The following is a 17,316-nucleotide window of genomic DNA, read 5'->3' on the forward strand; positions in this document are numbered from 1 at the left end:
CGGAAGCAGATCGTAGATTAAAGTTATAATACAACTCGGTCGTTAAGTGAAAATGAAAGGAAGAAGAGGCGTGTTTTCTTCGCTGTGTTTCCTCGGGCGGGGAAAAATTTGCAACTATTAATAAAAGGCGCAAGCCTCCTTTTACCTATCGATCGACCCGGCCACTGAAATTGACCTTTAAACGGCGAGGCGCTCTTCTTTCCAACGCTTTTCACGCGACGATGCATATTTCAAGAGACTCGCGATCAGGTTAATGCCTGAACACACAGGGATCGCGTACTGTTTGCTCATTTGCATTCCCATTTGCACACGCAACACTTATGTTAAACCGCGTTTGATCGCGTCTCGCATCTTCCAAGCAAACGATCCAAAAAAACGTACACTGACCGTGATAGTTGAATAATGTAAGCTGTTCGAAAATTGCTTGCCAATGCTCCGCGAGAAAATTCAGAAAAAGAGATAGAATTTTCTTGGAGACTCGTTTTAATTTTTCGTATCGAGTTACTCGTTGTATGAAAAATTTTACGTATCTCGAGTGTTTTATTCGAATATAACTTTATATACGTTTATTTATGAATTATTTTTCACAATTTTCGATCTCGATTTCAAATGGATACCGTCCAAATATTCTAAAAACGACGTACAATAGTTTACGATAAATAGACTGCGAATTTTTATGCAAATATTAACCTTATACGATTTAAAACGATAAAAACCTAAACTCATCCAAGATCGTCTTATCCCTTATCTGTCTGATTATCGAAAACTTTTGTTCCGCGCGAAAGAATCGCAAAAAGCGTGAAAACAATTATTATTTCATCTTTACAAGGAGAGGAGAGAGAGAGCCGACTCGTCTCGTTGCCGTGTTTTCGGGGCCCGGTGTGTAATTTTGCAAGGGGCCTTACGAGCCGTCGAAGGCGAAACCCGGGAAGCGTGACAGCGTGGTGGCCGAGGCTTTAATCGCGTTTGCTTATTTCCGGTGTTGGTCAGCCGACGCTGCAATTATGTAGGAGCCGAGGCTCGAGCGCTAACTGCTGCGCAAGGGCTTATTTTATTCCTATTAGGGTAAAACGGGTAGCAGGGGGGAGGGGGGCGCGTGTATCCTCAATTACGTGAAATTAATTTCGACCCCATTAGCGGTGGCCCAACGATTTTTCTCAACGGCTCTTCCACTCGTCTCGTAAAGGAAAAGTACAGAGTAAACACAACAGTTTTCTTCGAGTTTTGTATCGCATAATTGAAGCAATGGAATTTATTCGAGATCTCGTGCGATGTTGTTCGCGGGATTGAATTTTTAATTTATATTTCAAAATTATATTTAACATTAAGCTTTGTACATCCCCCTGAAATTTCCTTTGCAGAAAAATTATCCCTTCGAACGATTTGGTTTCGCAATCGAACGAATCTAAAGCAACGAATTCTTTCGGTGAAAGGACGCGGTAATCTTGATAAGGAAAGCGAGATGTTCACTTGTTTTTTTTTTTTTTTACCCTTTTACAATATCGCATCGATGCGAGGATGATAAATCGGAGAAGATGATCCACTGCTCGGTGAAAGCGATTATTATTCCTCGTCGAATAATTTTTAATTTCTCGATCGACGGACGGCAACGCTGTCTAAAATATTGATTTCGCCTATTCGATCGGTCAATCAATATCAATGTCTGTTTACTTTCTTATTTACATTTGATAAACAGGAAGTGGCAAAGAATCAACCATTGGATATACATAATCCCTCGGTGAAAGGATGCAACGAGGAAAAGCAAAATATTTTTCTTTCTTCTTTTTTTTTTTTTTTTTTTTTTTTTTACAATACTTTCTATGGAAGAAGAGTTGTCGATGGAACGAGCGTCGCTTCCGTGGGACAGGGCAACGTTGAACGCAAAACGTTGTTAAATATCGAACGTGCGCCTCGTAAAATGTTTTAAGAAACCGGTGCGCGCGCGGTTTGCATAATTGCAGGCCGTGGCCGAGAACGGATGCGCTTATTAGCTGAAAGCTGGTAGGAAATCACAGTTTCATTTTTTCGCGCGGTAGTTGGTTTCCCGAAGGTGCACCGCCCCAATGGAAACCGAAGAAGAAGAAGAAGAAGAAGAAGAAGAAGAGGAAGAAGGGACTGGGCGAGAGAGGATGTGGTTAACCCACGGTCAAATCGAGCTTTTGCCGGGCTTCTGCATCCTGAAACGGGCGACAAAAGAGAATCACCGGAACAAAAGTAGGCGAGTATACTCTGCCCCCGCATCCTGTCCGCTTTTGCCCTGACTTCTCGATCGAAACGAGGCATACGAGGTTTGTAAGGTGAAAGATGGCAGACACACCGATCGATTCTGTTATTTATTGATAGACGTGTCGCAGATTTTTATAAGGAGAATATTTTAAATATTCAAAGATACGAAGAGAGAGAAGAAATATCGAGTATTATTATTATTATTGTTGTTATAAAATGATATTTGCTGATAAATTATATTATTACGCGATAAGTCAAGATTAATGCAGCGAGTACATTATCGTTATGTACGTACGAAAGAAAATTTAATTATGTTTTATTATTAGCAATAATACGGTACAAAGTACGTATATAAAATAATTAACTTTATAGACTGTTTGTTCTCTCTCATTTACGTACACGGAATCCTTACGAATTATATAAATGAGAAAGAGAATCATTGCATATCTGTTAAATCATGAGTATTTATAAACTATTCTTTCGATTAATTAAAGATCAATTAAAGATTAATTTTTAAATCTTGCATGTAAATAACTTAAGGAATACAGTGAAATTTCATGAATATTTTTAGAACGAACAATCTTCAAATATATCTTGCAACATGTGGAAATTGATTATAAGAAAGAAAGAAAGAAAAAAAACATTGTAATCTATTATAACAATAATAAACGAGTCAGGTACATACGTTAATTGCGTGCGCTTATCGAAATCCCAGTTTAAAATACACACTTTTTTCCACATTGAAACCGGTGTTTGCTGTCCAACTGAAATTGCAGTCATTAAATTGAACGAAATAAAGAAATAAAGAATTAAGGATCGGCGTCCAAGATCAATCGATTATCGGCGCCGCTATCTTAGAAATACAATGTACTTGGTTTTTTTTTTTTTTTATCGACGCCTACTTAATATTAATAACGCGTCCCTTGGAACACAAGGTAAGAGAGAAGCGAGAAGCAATTAACCGGCGGGCATTTAATAAAATGCAAATAACCGGTCGAGGCGATCGATTATCGCGGATAGCGGTAAATAAAGCTATTTTCGCGACGTCGCGGATCGAGACAGAGTTTCATCTTGTATTACGCCAAGGAACAAGGCCAAAAAAAAAAAAAAGAAAGAATACGAAATACAAAAGTACGAAGGGTTGGAAGGAAAAAGAGAACAGAGAGAGAGAGAGAGAAAAGAGAAAAAAGATGGATCGAGGTAACAGCGTATAATGTGTCCAAAAGGCACCTGCCTCTTTCGAGTTTACTATCTTCCCATCGAACGGTCTCGAGAAAAGGAGCTAGACTCGAGTTAGCCGATCTTATCTGGTTTCGAGACCAGCGAACCACTTATATCGTTAATTGCTCCCACTTCCGGCCCCCCTCCCCTCTCCCTCTCTCTCTGTTCCACCACCTTCCGCCTCGCGTTCTCCCTCTATCTCGCTTCCACTTGGCTCGTTTTATCTGTCCGATGCACGCGCTTGCGCGTTTAAGAGCACGCATTATGGTTAAACTTCGGAAAGTGGCGAGCACACGGAAGCTTGTATGCCCTTTTAAGCGGCCTCGAACGTAAAATGGACGTACGAGTGGTGGGCTACAACGGGCTTAATCGCCTCGCGCGAATATTATTTATCGCATTTTACTCGGTGGAAATCGATATAATTGGGGGGTGGTTAAACAGGGAAATCGGCCAACATTGTTGGCATGTAAATCGCGGTACACGTACATTATCTCGTGGAATGGTGGTTACGAGCGCGCGCGTGTGTGTGTATGTATATATATACGCTGGCGTAATTAATTGAAGAATATCCAATGAACTCCTTTTAAGCGGTCTCGGGGCGAGCTCGAGTGTAAAATCAGTATGGAGCGATGACGATTAACCTTAATTTATGCCGGATTTTACGAGGGTACGTTAAACAGTTAACAAATTGGCAGGAAAGTTTTCGTTATTTCGAACATCTTGCAGCTCTTTCCACCGGTATAACGAGTAGCTCGCTATAACGAGAGCCAGCTATAATGAAGAATAAGCAAAGGAACGAGCAAGAGTTGCCTTGTTTTGTATATTCGTATTCGTATATCAGACGACTATCTGATTTCTTTTTTAAATATTCATAATTTGCGTACGCGCATAATGTTTTGTTTTTGCTTCATATATTTCGCGTTTGTAATGATAAATGCTGTTTATATTTATCGATGATGAAGAAGATATTGGTAATGTTATAACGAAACTAACATAGAAACTAATTTCATCAAATTATATTTACAAAAAGATGCTAATTTCTTTTCAACATTTAAAAAAAAGAAAAAAAAAAAAAGAATCCAATTGATAATGATAAAAGGCGAGAAGAAACAACGCGATTAGCCACGTCGTATAATTAGTCGCCCCGAAATGTCGAATGCCGGCATTCTTCTGATGGCAAATGCGTTAACGATCTTCTCTCAACGTCACGGAGATTCGTCGAACGAGATTAAGACGAAACCAGTTGGTCGAGTCAACGTGACAGGAGCGAGCCAACCGGTGGACGAGAAAAAACCGAGGGGATCACGGGAGAAGCGTAATCGCACGGTTGCGAACCGCTTACTCGCGTAAACGCGCGTGTGTTCGAAAAAAAAAAAAAAAAAAATCATTCTGGCTCTCACCTCCCGTTTCCAACGTGTACGCGAAAATTGAGCGTAATGTCGAACACGGGTTGCCGGTAAATTGGCCTCGAACCGGGCATCCCTTTCAAACGGAAATATTCGTCGCCGAATATTCCTCCACTTTGTAACTATTTGCTATGGTTATATCAAAATAATATCGTGACACATTCGTATTAAATTATCCGAAACACTTTTTAATCGTTCAATTTATTTCGAATGATGGTAAATGAAAAATTTTGACCGGATGATATTGTAAATTTTTCACTCAAGAAAAGTGAAACGTACGTCTATAATTCATCATTAAAGACGTACGACGATAAATTATGATATATACATATATGTGCGTGCGTATGTGTAAACAGATACGGAGAGAAGAAGAGAGAGATTAATAAAACCGTGGAATCGCGATGTTTATCGTTTAATCGAATCCTTTAATTGCGCACCAGTTTCAGAAAGGATACGTGGCGCGTGCAGGTGTGCGAGGAGTGAAAACGATATAATCGATGGTAGCTTGTCATTATTGAGTATCGTATATTATCGATGTTCATCAATACGCCAGACGAGCGAGATTTGTCGCTTGCATCGTTACCCATCCGATGACAAATCATCGTCCGGTATCCACGACGAATTCAACGCAATACTCTAATGTTATTCTAGTTGTCTTCGGTAATCGTATGAGAAAAAATTAATATCTAACGAGAAATATATGAAATGAAAATAAGAATCAAGAATATATTTCTAAAAGGAATTTCGATTAATCTTTTTGTCTCTTCAATAAATACCTGACTAATTAATTAAATATATAATCTGTTAATAACAACCTAATTAATAATACTTAACTAAATATGCAATATTTATAATACATATAATATAACTAGCCATGTTATAAAAAGTATTAAAAAGTGTTTTCTTCCATTTATACGTATCAGCGACAAAAATATCATTTAACCTAAAAATGAACTTTAGCGACCAACCTGCCTGAATGTACACATCTAATGATAATACGCACAATGCAGAACACTTTATATCTAATAAGCTAATCCTTACGAATTTCAATAGTTTATAATTTCTTGTTAAATTTTTTCAACGTAAAATAAACTTCTGAATCCATGTAATTTGATTCCTATTCCTATATCCATATGTTTAACCTATTTCTATAACCTATATATTCTAACCTATTTTCCTATAAACTGTATACTTATTTTATATCCCTTACCATATTATTCGAACAATCTTTAGATTTCACGTTGAACACAGTGTTATCCCTTATCACGTGTATCGCAGAGAGCAAAAAAAAAAAGAAACAGAAAAAAGTAATTCATTCACCACTTTTGAAATAATCGAAACGCAGCCTAGTGTTTCTTCGAGCAGTCACTCACGACGTTCTATCTGATGCGGCCATATTAAGGTAATGAATTATCGTTGTCCAATCTTGATAACCGTTCAGTGTTTAACCAACATTTTTCTCGCGTAACCCTCTCACAATTTGCGTGTGCGTAAAAACACGTACCCATGCAAATAGCCGCCCGCCATGCATTGCCTAAATGAAATAGACGCATCACCTTGTATCCGAGATAAAGAGGGCGCCGGTAGCTTTGAACACATGGCCTGGCCCCGCGCGGGAAATTTAAATATTATAATTAAGAGGAAGCTCTCCACGCTTGTAATCGAGACTCATAAGCCTAAACTTCTTTCGATTATCGTTTCGGTGGGCGAGTTTCGAGCATATGGTTGGACAATTACCACGCAAACTCCAAAAACATGCCGGGACACGCCGTTCCCATCTTATCTCTCTTCTCGATCCCGACCATTTTTGGGCCCGTCCCGTCTCGTCCGTTGAAATTCTCCTTCCAAGATATACCACGTTCCTTGTAACGTATTTTTCGAATCAACACTGCCCGTGGCGGAAAAAAAAAAAAGAAAAAAAATACTGTTTTACAGAATTCTCGCATTTTCTCGTGTCGAGGCTAATTGTTCCGTGGGATCGAACGGAATAAAGATGGAATTTTCGTACGATTGTCAAACGAATACATCATACATTTGGTTTGGTGCCTGCATGTAAGTGCATGTTCAGAAATATATTGCTGAATTACTTTTTTTATATGATATATAATAGCAACAAGAATTGTACAACTTGGAAAAACTGTATTCAATTCAATCTCTAGAATCTCCACACTCTCTATAACCGTTCCTGTAAATAGATTAACACTTTTAAAACGAATTTACCTATGAAACAACCCGATGCTAGAAAGCATCTTGCTCCGCTCTCAGCATTCTGCTCTCGAAACCTCAAAAACATCTTACAACTTACTCTAACTATTACCTTCTAGCTAAATCTGCTTCCAAAATCTCTTCTTAAATGAATTCTTAAACGAATCGACGGAATCGTCGGATCAAAAGCGTTCCACAATCGAGGAAATTCCACGCGATTCAACTTTTCGATTCCGGATTATGGAGTTGAGTAATGTCCCCCCGGCAACCGTTCGGCAGTCAGCGCCAAGACAGAATCATTACTTAACCCGATACACGGAGCGCGCGGTGGGTAGAAACTGTAAGTGCACAACTGGATGCCCGGTTTACGTGCGTAAACCCAGCGAGGTCTCCAGCGGCGGTAAATTGATAAAGTGGGTGACAAGTCGTTAAATCACTGGCAGGTACGGTCATCGAGATGCGATTGCATGTGCAGTCGCACTCTCGCGTGTGCGCGAGAGCGGTCGCTGGCGGAAAGAGGGGAGGGGAGGGGAAGGCGCGAGGAAGAGAGGGGAGCGGCGAGGTGGGGAGAGGAGGAAGCGGGAATCAGATTTAGCAATCGACGATATATTTCAACTATCAACATTTTTGTAACTTATCGTTTTAGCGCTGTGGGAACATTTGCATACGCGTTTCGTAAATCATTTGTAAAATACGCGGCCGGGAATTTACGACTTTCTCTCGAGAAACCGAGAACGTTGCTTTATGAACGTTGTTTTTTCTTTTTTAATTTCCAAGGAATCCAAATTCACCTCGTTAAGGTAAAATTTCACGACAAGAAGGTTTGGTATTTGGTGTCTACCTATCTGTACAAGTGTCAGATATCGATCTTCGTTCCTCAAGAGGTACAATAATAGAATTTATTTCTGTTGATCGAAACGGAAAAACCAAAATGCTTGGACGAAACTTGCCTCTCTCCTTCCCCCCCCCTCTCCCCATCTTTATATATTTGTTGGAGCTCTAATTAGAATTTCGGTTTCATTGAGAAAGGAGTGAAAATGCGGCGCGCGTTTCAGGGGAATTTCGTCGCCTTGAGAAGTGGCGGCGACGAGCTCGATAAATCCACGGAACGAAAGGGGAAAGTGAGGCGGCGGCGGCAGGTGGAATTCAGTGAGAACCGCTTGTGAACACGGATTGTTTACCTGGCTGCCTTCCTGCGGATGTCGCGATTGGTGTAAGTCTAAATCACTGCCCATATTTTCAGCCCCCGTATGCGTGTCGTGTGACGCAGATACATGCGCTTTCTCTTCCTTCCTCCTCCTCTGCCAACACCTTCGCTTTCAACCGAATTTTAAACGAAAACGTACACAACATAAAACGAAGATCGTGCGATTCTTTCCTCCATCGAATCGTTCGACGACGTTTTTTTTGTGTGTGTGTGTGCGCGCGCGTATATACACATTTTCTCCAAGATTCCTTTCCTGAGAGAACGAACGAACGTTTCTTCTTCGGCGCCTTTCCTTTTCATCTCTCTCCTTTTTTTTTTTTTTTTTTCTTTTTTTCCTCGAAGGAAAAGATCACTCGCGGAGCAATTCCACACGGGGGCAGCATTTGAAGAAATTAGCAGGTGTGTCGCTTAAAAAGCCGGCACAGCTGCCCTCGAACGTAGCTAATTTTTTTTCCCCCTGCCTAAATTCCCTGCGCGCAACATGGATTCCTTTCCTTTCAAATTAACGAACAATTACTATCATCTTAAGAGATGACTCGGCAAACGGATTCAAGACCGGTGATATTATCCACCGAGACGGCTTCTGGGGCGCCGAAACGGACTCGGGGAAAAAGACGGAGAGTTTCCAATTCCAATTTTCTTTTCTTTTCTTTTCTTTTTCTAGCGCTCGAGATTCTCGAAGGGCAATCGACGAACTTGGATATCGAATACCGTTCCATTTAATATCGGATAATAACTGGAAATCGATTATTTCGTTTGAGAAGAAAATTGATTTTTGCTGCTCGATAAGCAAGGATCGAAATCAAAGGATGTTAAAGGCGATGAGCCGTGGTGGGGACGGCGGGCGATGGTGGGAAGCGGTTTCTGGGAAATCGAAAGGCGAAGGTTCAAAAGTCGGGCGCACGATGATGGATGAAGAATCATTTAGAGAAGAAGCAGCAAGGTCTTGCGGGGAGGACTATTAATTACGACAAAAGGGGCCGCGGTTTGGCATCGAGTGTATAAGCGGCGGGGCCTGAAAAGAGCGAACGATTAGTTACTTTAACCAAATTATCTCGCGGACAATGGGGCCAACAGGTGAGAAGTCTTCTTTTGCTTCGTGTTTCCATTCCGGAAGATCGTTGCCCCTACATAAGGCCCGCGTGATTGGAAAACGTATCCCTCGAAATAAAACGACAATAATAAATGACGAATAACAGAAATTCATTTTCTAACGAATTAAAAACAAAATTGTATCATCGACAACCAAGATCAAAATGATGAATCACATGAAAATCGGTAGTGAAATCGAGGGGGCCCAGTTTTCGTAGAGCAGTTTCGAGTCGTGCTCGTTTCCCATTGTGTCTCTCCGAGTGGACAGGATGATCGTCGCTCATTTGTTTCCTGGCGGGAGAGGCGTCGGGAGAGGAGCGCCGCAGCCAACAGCAGCAACAACAACAACGAGAACGAGAACGACGATGACAGGAAGACGGCAGACAAGGCTGGCTGTAATTTCATACGTCAGCGCCGAATATTAATTCGAATTCCTCCCTTAGACCGCGCCAACGAATCGAGGGGCAAGCGGAAGAGGAGGAGGGGGAGGCAGTTTTTGTCCGGTAAATGAAATATCTTCGGTAGCTGGGCGTCCTGGGGCGATCGAGTTCGCTTCCATCGGCTTTTGTACCCGCTGTTGGATTCTTCGGGGACTCCCCGTAGAGGATAAGTGGAATCATTTCAACGATCCACGAGGATCGAGCCTCTAATACACATCTCTCTCTCTCTCTCTCCCTCCCTCTCCTTGTTCACGGATCTATCTTGAAAATTGGATCATTTTTAGTCGAGTCTCGAGTTGGATACCGTTTCTGAATGGAATGGAAGTTTTTTTTACGATCTTTTTGCAATTTGCAATCTCGAATCGAATGTAAACTCGATTTAATTAAATGGACAAACCCAGATCAGATCCCATCTGCGAGGGGCGACCGCGATCTTTCTCGTGTTTGAAAAATCGTGTCGCTTTCGAATTCATCGAGGGTCTTATCGGGGGAGAGCAGGCTCCTCTCCGCGATAACGAAGCGAAAGGGGAGGGCTGCAGCTGCCTCTTCTTCCTTCCTTCTTTCCTCCTCCTCCTCCTCCTTCATCCTTGGAGGATAGGCCTCCTCGAGAATTCAAGTTGGTACACGGTCGTTAGAAAGGAGCAAAGGCTGCCCCGATCGCGGCGCGGATATCAGGAAAGCGACGCGAAAGCCGCGGCAAAAGAGAGGGCGAGAGAGATAATTAAGGCGGTCCCGTGGTAAATACTTTCTCGTCCGTGTGTAAGTGGCTCTCCTGTGTTATATAGCGTATCGAGAGCGGTACGCATCCCGTGACACATATTGATGATGGTAGCACTGCCATCTTTTAACTACTCTACCTCCCTCTTTTCTCTCCCCTTTCCTCCGTCGGATACATATTTTCGATAACGACGAGGATAATAAAAAAAAAGAAAAGAAAAGAAAAGAAACCGAAAAAATCGTACGAGGATTCGTGAGGATTCGAATTTTCTCTCCGTTGGAGAAAGAGAGAGAGAAAATTGTTTATTCTGGTCTATGACGGGACGTCACTCCCTATTTGTCCCTGTTGAGGCGAGCAAGGCGAAGAAATAAAGTTTAATAGAAATCTGCATAGAAGAAACATCAAAACGATCGTAAAAAATATGATTAATTGGCGAAATAATAGTGGCACGCTGTTGTACGTTAAACGCTGCATCGTTATATAATACGCGTGTGTATATATGTATATATATATACAGAGATAAGCGTATAACACGATGACACGTATTGATGATGGCCAGCAGCTAGCGTCCTTCCTTCGCTCAAAGCGGTTCCAGTGCCAAGGGAGATTCTCGTGGAAGGAACAACGCGATACCGTTGGATGGGAGGAGACGGTACTAAGAAGACAATTTGGCAGCGTGCCGGTTGTTAATTTTAATTACAAAAATAACAGGGCAAAAACTTTCGCGCCCCAATCCAATTCCTGGAGTCGAGAAGCTCTTATAAACGAGCGGCACCCGGAGAAACTGTGAATTACGAATTTTTCCCCGTTGCATCGAGAACTGTTGCCAGCTCTTAAAGCCAAATGTTTTGCGAACTATTAGCACATTTGCCGCGATTTTTCTCTTTTTTTTTTCTTCTTCTTCTTTGCCGTTATTCTCTCTCACCCTTGCCACCCAACTCCTTTGATTCCTCTGGTTTTTTATTATTGAAAATAATATCCACTTGTTTATCCTAACTGTAAGTTTTCACGTCTATTCTTTTATTACTTAATTCATCTATCGTGCAGATTTTATTATTTGATTGGTCTACGAATTGCGTAGATAACAACTCCTTTCTCCTTTGCTCGAAAAGATTTTTGTTCGAAATTAAATCGCGTCCAAATTCGATTGTTTCAAAGTGTGGGAAATTTCGAGGTTATGGTTCATCGATCGTCGCGCCATCTGGGGAGAATCTCCCCCAAAAGAAATTATTTTCTTCGAAAAGTATCGGCTTGCTCTTGTCCCCGATGTTAACGCGTAAGGTTGATCCTTTGAAGGATGTTCCGACGGGTTTTCAGGCAAGTTAAAGGACGCTCGCAAGCTGCACAAGACCGGCGAGGAATAATTTGTCAAACTTGTCACCGAGACAGCGGCGCGACCATGGTTTCGCCTAATGAAGCGTCACGAAATTCCTCTGCGAAACACATTGACGATTTATCCGGCCCATTGCACCCGACTAGCGCGTTATGGGAACGGTCTTATTTCACGGGGCATTATGACAATTCTTCCCTCTCCGTTCCGCCTTCCCTTTTTGCAGAAATTTTCGCGCGCATCTCAACCGATTCACCAGCATTCCCCGCTCTTGTGTTACACGATATAAATTTAAAACGAAACGAAACTCGTCGAATCGAAGGAACGAATGAATTTTCTAAACCGAATTTTATATATTAAATTCCTAATTGTTTCTTAATTTTTAATCAGTGACTCTTGAAATCTACGATAATTGATACGCGAAGTAGTTTTTTAAAATTTTCACGATAGATAAATAAAATAGGTAGAGATATGTTGCATTTTTTTTTCTTTTTTTTTTTTTTTACGAGCGAATAAAAATGCACGAGAAGGTTGTAACGAGCTCCGCTTCTCAAGAACGCATCTTCTCGGACTATTAAATTAATTACTGTCGTGTTCTAAAGGGAAACGATGTTCCACTTAGCGTACCGCTGATCGCTTCTTTCCGTGGATTTTAATTAGCAAACGCTGAATTATGCACCGCCTCAACGCACGAGGTGCAGTTAGAAATTAATGGCGGCCCGCGTTAATTCGCTAAGTCAATAGTGTGAATTTCCGACCGCATAAGGACAGCGAGATAACCCGACCCGATGTTCAGGCTTAATTGAATTAATGGCCGCGATTAATTAGAACTCGCTTCCATTTCGTGAGCAGCAAGCCAGATACGAGGAACGACCTTTGTTCTTCGATTGAAAATCATCTTTCTTCTACTTTTTTTTTTATTTATTTATTTATTTATTTATTTATTTATTTGTTAATATCATTACGCGAAACTCGCTCGCTCGAACCTTTTTAATCCAATTTATCATTTAATTCGTTACGTTTAACGAAACGGTATAACTCATTTATATGATTTCCAAGTTAATTAATTATTGGCCCATGTTTTTCGAAAAATTCCATATTTTCGGGACACCCTCTTTATACTACAACTAATTACCGGATTAAAACTCGGAATTTTAACATTACGACTACCCTTCTCGAGACTTTTGGCGCCGACTGTACCGACCAATGTGCAATAAATAAATAAATAAAGAAAGGAAAAAAAAAAAGGTTTCAAAGACGCTTATCATATATATAAATAATGGACGCATGAAACGTGTATGAAACGAGCGTGATGCAATGCTAAACCGCCGCGATGGTTCGCGACGGGATCAACAAAGACACCATCCTTGTCGATGCTCGTTTAACAAGTCGGGGCAAAGCAGCTGGGCCTAAGTGAAATTAATCGACTCCGATAAGTTGGCATACAGATATAGCGGGGCCCGTGAAGGCGAGTAGCACGGGCCACCGCCCGCGTACGGTGCGGTTCTCGCGTGCGTTACGCGCGTGTGCGTGCGAGTCTGGTATGGGTGCACTATCCTGCACGGTCGCCTGCATAAAAGGCCAGGTCTGCACATTTGCCTTTATGATGCAAAGAAGGCCAGCATTAGCCGGTAACAATGCCTGCCTCGACCATCGTGCTCTCTCTCCTCAACCCCTTCGGCGCCCCCGCGGCTCTTGCAGTATTTTTCCCCCCTCCCTCTCCCTCTTTTCTCCTTTGGTAACAGGCTCGTTAAAGTAATAACTCTAATTACACACCTTCGTAACGAATACACACCTTCTCACCTTTTTCGAACGGACTCGAGTTCCTTTCCCCCCTCCCCCTCCCCTCTTTCGCCTGTTCCATTATTCCGCCGCCGAGTATCGTGGCCGAGCGGATTCGAGTTCGTCGAAAGTTCCTGTTGCCGTACGTACATCGCATCCGGTGCAAAATAACGTTGAGCGTAAGTAACGCGCGGTTCCCCGATCGTTCCCTTTCGAACGATTTTCGAAGGGAAAATACACGGTGCTCGCTGCTATCGATAACGATTAGTTGAAGGTAATTGAAAAAGGATGATGGTGGTTAAGAGGGCGCGGAATCGCGGAAGCGAAGATGCGGCAGGAAACATTTTTCACATGTAACCGTACGCTTCGTCAATCTCCTCCTCGACGAACCTCGATTTCTAACTTGGTTGGAATATTCGAGTTGGAACATTTTGGAATTTTAGGCGAGGCCACCAGAAGAAACGAGAAGATTCGAGCGTGATCGAGCAACGAGAGTGTTTCGGCGGCCGCGACAATAACACTTTGCCTTTTACAACGCGGTTGCTTAATACCGCACGAGCCACGCCCCCTAGCTGCCCCCTCATCCCTTCTTCCTTACCCTCCGCTCGCCAAACCCTCCCCCCCACTTCCATCTATCGCGCCGATGCCCCTTTTGTTTCGCGGTTCATTTGTCTTTCTTCCTCTCCTCCTTTTTTCCCCTTCGCTCCTCTCTCTCTTCCCCCCTGCAGGACAGGTCGCTCCTTCTCGCTCCTCCGTGGCTCTTTTCTCTCTTTTCTGGCCGGCTGACTCCGGCCCATCCCGATTCAACGGGGTTCTCCAGCGACGCTGGCCCGTCGTGGGTCGCCCACCCCCTCTCCCCAGAAAGGACCATAAAACGATAAATTAAACCGAAGCAGCAAGCACGATCGTAAAGGCATCGTTCACGGCGCGTTATTGCCGATCGATGAGGAAGATGTCAACCCCCGACGAGACACGGTTTCGCTCAGATTTATCACGGGGCGAAATATGTATAAAGTGTGAATGTATGTATATATATATATATATAGATATAGATGAGTAGAATTTTTTCGATTTGGAGAAGAAAGAAAGAAGGAAGAAAAAAGGAAGAATTGGAGAGAGATAAGATTTGAAGAGGGAATCGTGGTGTATCGATATTGGTTCGTTTGGACGAGAGATTCGAAGGAGGAAATAGGGGCCGTTGTCGTAAAATTGTCCATAATTGATCGATCACGATATAGGTCGCCGTGAAAGTCTATTCGGGGCCGAACGACATTGCCGGTAATTGGACGGATCCATTCGATTCGAGACCGACAACGCGAACTCGTTTCAGGTATTTTTCCACTCGGCGTCGTTATTCAACCGTCCCACTCTAGCTCAACTTTCGTAACGAGCACGATCGAGCGTTTAATTTTTCGGCCCTCCACCAATCAAACCGGATAACGATCGGCCGATAATAACAACAACAATAATAATAATAATAATCTTAACGTGCAATCGATCCACGATCTCCAGAGAATCGTTTCGATTGGAAATCGTGCGCGTTCATTACGGTTTTTCGAAACGCTGCCCCGTGGATTAAATTAAATTAAGCGCGACGATCGCTTGTTAAAAAGGGGGAAAAAATGACTTCGATCGAAACACGAGGAGAGGAGGATGGAGAGACGCGGCATACCTTTTCCAAATATATCATTACGATTGGTCAAAAACGCGAGGAATTATATTACCCCATAATCGATGGAGAACGATTCGCAGAGAGAAGGAGAGACACTTAATTTTCGCCGATTTGGCGGTATCAAACCGTTCCAGGCCTCGTTTCGGGATTGATAATAAGGATCGAGGGGGGAGGCAGGCCCCTCTCGATCATCGGCCGTCTCGAGACGACACACGCAGATCGACTCGATGCAATCACACGAAGAGAAGAAGAAGAAGAAGAAGAAGAAGAAACAGCTTTTTTCCACGAGTCAAAAGGCGATCGGTGGTAATTACGCGCCTCTCCTTTGCCCTTAATAACGACGGAACAATCCATTTAATTTCCAGGTCTCCCCCTTTCCTCGGTGCGAGGGAGGACCGAGCAGCGGAGGGGGGCCGTTGAAATGACAGTAATATCGTTGCCTTGCGGTTTTGTGCACCGTGGCCTGATTATAGCCCGCTTCCGCCGCGTAAACAACGGTCTCGGGACAAACCTCTTTAATGGCCTTTACCCCTCCGCAATGGGCAGCTGAGAGACTTGTGTGTACTACCTTGTGTGGGGATAAATCGTTTCCTACCTAACTTCGCCAACAACAATCCCGATATTCTACCTTTTGCGCCTTTTGTGACGAGCTACGTGAAACCGGTGTCCACTTCGAATTCGTGTTTCTAATGTTTATACCAATTTTTTCCACCAGAAATATCGTCCACAATTGCGCATCTCGTTGAGACTGAGAATTCGAAATTGAAAATCGTGTCATCGAAGAAAGAACGCGATTTCAATTTTCCTCCGCGCAGCTGTCCGCCTGTCTAACGTCCAATTACTACGCTTAGAGGAACGAGATGACGCGTCGTGTAAGGGCACGAGCGCGACACGGGCTTAAAGGTGGCGTTGCCGGCAAGATAATGAATTGTGTTTCATTTCAGTTGGTCCGAAAGGTATAATTCCGGGTGTGCGCCCGCCTAATTAGGCGGGGAGACATCTGTGGGCCGCCGCCAGCGGCTCTCAAACACCGCGTCGACAATTATCCCGCTTTGCTTAATTGAATTTACGGTTACGGGTGATTCTTCTTTTTTTTTTTTTTTTTTTTTTTAACGATTGGGGGATTGGCAATCTGCCGTGAAATTTATTTCGCGTGATCGTGAGGGCCTTCGATCTTTATCCGCGATATCGAGACGATATCGTCGCGGTGCGAGCGTAAAGATAAGCATCGAGGACGAGCCATCCTGTCGAGGTGTGCCGACATTCGTTATTATTTAACCAGAGACGCGTTCCGATGTAGTCTTCTAGATTTCGTCGATCCCGATATCGGTGTCACGCGAAAATACGGATGGTCGATAATGATACAGGTGGAACGTGATATACGGAGTTTAATAATCAGCCTTGTTCAGAATTCAACTATTATTTTTGTTCCAGAAAAAAAAAAAAAAGAAATCCACTTATATTATTTATATATATATATATATATGTCTGGATCCAGAACAAAATCCAAGAATCGAGATATTCGTGCGTCCAATGTGAGCAACCGATCCCCAACCACGTCTCTCTGTAATTTTGCACTAATCTCGCGAGGAGAAAATGTTATCCCTCCCTCCCTCGACGCCAATCGTGAACGTAATCTTTCTATCTATTACAGACGACCCGGCACCGCGTTTCTATCCACGCGAACTTTTGATCTTACTTACTATTACATCACCACAGAGAGGGAGGAGGAGGAGGAGGACATGTCGTTTTCTCTCGTTGAAAATCACGTATCCTCGGCAAGAATAAAAATTCTAGCGTTGGTTTTTCGTCGATTTCCACGGTTATTGTGCGAGCCCGGCTCGCAGGTGGAAGAGTTATTTTCCACTTTTGCCGGAATGTAATCTTCTGCTCTATCGCAAAAAGGCCGGTTTGCGCACGGTGTACGTGTCCCTGTTAATGCGCGCCACTCTTCTGATCGCTAATATCGCTTCCCACATGGAAATGTGAAAGTATTTTCATTAAGATAATCGAATAG

General features: G+C 42.8%; 1 long non-coding RNA gene across 1 annotated transcript in view; it reads right to left on the reverse strand.

Moving 5' to 3' along the window:
• Positions 1-17,316, reverse strand: part of LOC147657487 (uncharacterized) — a 97,632-nt gene that overhangs the window by 72,776 nt on the left and 7,540 nt on the right. The gene's annotated exons all lie outside the window — the stretch shown is intronic.

This window comes from Apis florea, unplaced genomic scaffold (genome assembly GCF_048593485.1).
Source record: "Apis florea isolate Af1SG1 unplaced genomic scaffold, ASM4859348v1 contig_3158_pilon, whole genome shotgun sequence".
In the NCBI taxonomy this organism is placed as follows: domain Eukaryota; kingdom Metazoa; phylum Arthropoda; class Insecta; order Hymenoptera; family Apidae; genus Apis; species Apis florea.